Here is a 4,360-nt window from a genome sequence, read left to right as displayed (position 1 = left end):
TTGTCATTGCTTAATTTTGGAGCAGCTTTGCCAGCTGGTGAGGGAGCAATAGCAATGTAGTGCTCCATTGTCAGCCACTGCACAAAAAGACATGGGCAGTTTCCATCCTGTGTTTGCATATCTGTTTGCGCATTCGAAGAAATTAAAAACCAAATTTTTAAAAAACAAATCAACAGATTATCAGGGTGGGAAAGGAGGCATTTAGACTTCCCTCTCTTACACATTATCACTTACTGGGATGTGAAGAGGGGAAGAGGATTGGATTGGGGAGGCAAACAATTAGAGTTCTTGCTGGCAAGATTGACAGGTGAACAATAAGGCTATGGGTACATAGGTTTTGGCATGCTGGGAAGAAAAAACACACATCCCTTTTGTATCAAATTGTATTTGGGAATAAGAAATGTGTGGCAGTTAGTACAACTTGAGCCTGGCTTATTTCAAGTAGGTGTGGCACCACCGGGATCAGGGAGGACCAGGAAAATGCCAGGAGAAGTTGACTTTTTTCATCAGTGTAGACAACCCTAGCAAGGGCTTTTCACAGTATGTTGTTTTTCTGATTTTTATCTATTCCCTTTTCATGGGGTTGCTTTATGTGGCTTTAATGGTATAGACTGCTTAATTTCCTTTGAATAATAACATTTTGTTTTTACATTTTGACTTTTGCTCATTTACTCATCACTAAACAGGAGGGTAATTGAAGAAAGAGACAGACATAAAACTGCAAACTGTATATTTTATACTGTGAATTTTATGTATACATAAAATTGTATACATGCAGATGCAAAATTAGAAATTATTTTTAGAATTTAAATAAAATAACGATGCATCTCATTTCAGTGAGAAAGATGATAACCAGATAAGGAGTGGCCCTGCTAAGTCTGCTGCATACACTCCAACATTTCACAGATGAAACATGAGACACATGTATACAAACATGTAGACAATAAGAGTATGGCCAAGATGTCAAAAGTCAGAAATGACTTCAAAAGCACAGAACAACAGAAACAACTAATCTAGATCCAACTCTTTATAGCAAGGGAACTGTCCTCTAGAAAAAGCCGTCTTTCCAGAAAAAGCCTCATTCTTTAAGCTTAATACATGGGAGCCCTGTGCCACAAATGGGATTTTTTTGTGTGCAAATTTTTTGATTTCCAAGTTGAAGGCAAATTTGGCATCAATTCTATGCTGTTTAGATGTGCCAGATGATTTCCAAGAAATCACAACCCAATCTGCCAGTGGTAATTCATGAGAAATGATCCACTTGAAAGAAAAGGTGTGATAGTCCTGGAGGGGAGACACAAATCCTGAGGCAGAAAAAAGAAACTGCAAATATCAGAACAACTGCTCCTTTGACTGGAATGAATATCAACAGGCCAGTTCCCCCCTTTTGTTCTGAAATGCATCAAGCTTATAGCAAACACCTGCTGAAATCCCCCTCTTTGGCATGGCCATTAAGAGGCAGAAGACATCTGCAACTAGCAAATGGCAAATTTGGGGGGGGGGGGGTGTTAGGTTTGCCTACCAGCCCATTGCTTCTGATAGTTGCTGTTGAGACACAGTTCTAGCTGAGGGAGGCATGAGACAATTGACTTTTCCCCTTGTCCTTCTTTGCTCTTTCCCCTTCACCTTTGGAATTTCTTAGTTTTGGAAGGCAAGTCATAGTAACAACTCTCCAGCATCTGTTACTACTACTACTTCTGATCATCTGGACTGGTCGGGAGGAAGCAACAGTGGTTCTCCTTGAGAGAAGTGAGCTCCATCATGTCAGTGTCAGAAGAAGAGGCAGGCTTTCACATTCCAATGCCACTCAGGTTAAGAAAGAGCCATGCCTGCTCCATTTCAGCAGTCAGGTGTCAGAGAGAGAATAAGACCCCTATGTGTTTTCATGCCCAGCATAATGCAGGTGCAGCCTGCTTGGTTCAGCCTACAGTCAAAGTCAAGGCATGGGGAACCTGGTCATAGTGGCCAGCCTCTCACTGCAAGCCCATTCTCATCACCATGGCTATAGAGGTTGGCCCAAGACTCTGCTAAAGTCTACCTTAAAAACCAGCCTGACCTATTCAAGGTTGGCCTGGTCCATCTTGAGCCCCCTGCCCCTGCCACCTCCATTGCCATGAGGTGAGGAGACACACAGTGCTGCTCTTTTCCAGTTATGTGCTTTGGCCCTATGAGGCCTAGCCCCGATTCATTTAGAGACCTGGTGGTTGGTAATAGCTGGTCCCTTGGGAAGAACTCAGGTCCTCTGCAGCCAAGAAAATCAGATTGGTAGCGACTTCCCAGGGGACCTTTTCAATTGCCGCTCCAAAAATTTGGAATGATCTGCTGGAGGAGACCCACCTGATTATATCTCGTGACGCCTTTTAAAAGATGATAAAAATGCTTCTCTTCCAGCAGGGCTTCCCAGACTGACCTCTCACCAGAACAGAATCTATCTGCCCATCTGGTGCAGCCGCCTCTGCACCGTCACTTCTGTTTTAACTATTTACCGTATTTTCCGGCGTATAAGACGACTGGGCGTATAAGACGACCTCCCAACTTTCCAGTTAAAATATAGAGTTTCAGATATACTCACCGTATAAGACTACCCCTCTTCCAACGCACACCAAATAAAAATTAAAAAAAACATCAGATTTGATTTCAATATGGTAATTTTAATTCAAATGACATGCAGGTACTTAGAAGGAAACCTTGTTGTATATAAAGCCTGCTTGGATTGGTCAGCTCTCCCTGTCTGCTCAGCCTTTCCTGTCTCCAAGACTATCAGAGCGGTAGCTGCTTTCATACGATCGTCACATATGGTGGGGATGTGGCTGCAGCCATTTGTGGCGACCGCAGATTCTCCAGTCCAGCTCAGAAGTTTCAGCACCTGCCCTATAATATGACACCTGGCGTATAAGACGACCCCTGACTTTTGAGAAGATTTTCCTGGGTTAAAAAGTAGTCTTATACGCCAGAAAATACAGTAATTGATGACATGGTTGTTTGTATGGTTTTTATTGCTATAATTTTATATTTGAAGGAGGGAGGGTTGGAGGGTTAGGGGATTAGGGAATGTTTTTACCACTTGCTTATGTATGTATCTGATTTTTGCTGTTACCCTCGATCCTCACAAGGGAGAAGCATGATACAAATAAATATTTTATTATTTAAGTCTGTTTTTACAAGTGAAGGTGAAGTGGATCTTCAGTGAGAGTATCATAAAAGCTCAAATGCATTTACCTGGAGCTGTTCATATCCCTTCCAGATGTACTTCACCTGCAATAAACTCTTGCTCGGCTTTTGACTTTCATAACTTTCAACAAAGGCAAAAATAAAATAGAATCCTTTTGACATTACAGAAGGGACATACCTAAACCTCCAGAAAAACCCTTTGATATTCCTTTCCCTTGTCCCTCTCCATGAAAGGCCCTCCATCACAAATTCACAGGGCACTAAGGCTCTGGAAATGAGGCATGTATGTGGCACCCTCAGCCTACTTCTATTACATACCTTGAAATGCCTTGCATAATTTGAAGTTGGCTTGATATACACTTGAAGTGTAGGTAGTTGTGAAACCTCTAATGTGTAAAAAAAAAAATCTCCAGAAGAAGAGATTGAGCCGTATTAAAAAGAAAAGTGCCATGGAGAGTTCAGGCAGGAGAGGAAAAGAAGGATGTGAAAAGGGAAGTGAAGAGAGGTGGGCTCACCTGGAACATCCCGAGAAGAAGTCCCTGGCAAGCTGGCCCCAAGGGCAAGGAGTCCCATAAGGAGGCAAAGCATTCTGGAAGCGATGGTGAGATTGAATATGAATCCTCTGTGGCACACTTGGTGTACTTATATAGTGTTCTCAAAGACTCTGGGTGGGACAACAGGTATTTGCTGGCTAATCCATGCTGTGTCACCAAGATAGACCTTTTCATACTCAGTTTTTCACCCACTAATTACGTGTCATTGAAGAGATAAATTGAAAGCAGGAAACAGTCAAAGCGGACAAGGAGAACCAACCATTTAAATTTATAGCCATAGCCATGTTAGTCTGGAAAATCACCATGAAGAGGAATCTTACAGCATCTTTGAGACTAACTGAAAGATCGAAAGAAGGCCCAGTACATACCGCTATGAAAGTTCGGGCTGCAGGTGTCTGATTTTCTTGCGGAGTGATACCGCAGCAGCTAAACTGGTGATGGGCTGCAGTTTGTTGATATACTCCAAATCTGCTGTTCCCTTTCCAATGTACTTTTGTGATCTTTTTTTTCCCCAAGGACCACTGGTCTGATGTCCAAGATAGAATGTCCAGGAAGTTTGTTCTGCAGTTTATGTATATTCCCATTGCTAATGCCTGATTAATGTCAATTTATCCTCTGGAGCAGGGACTGCCAAA

Source organism: Sceloporus occidentalis, unplaced genomic scaffold, assembly GCF_023333645.1.
Source record: "Sceloporus occidentalis isolate IW3139 unplaced genomic scaffold, rSceOcc1.0.p SCAF_14, whole genome shotgun sequence".
Classification (NCBI taxonomy): Eukaryota; Metazoa; Chordata; class Lepidosauria; order Squamata; family Phrynosomatidae; genus Sceloporus; species Sceloporus occidentalis.
Note: the sequence above shows the minus strand (reverse complement) of the source record.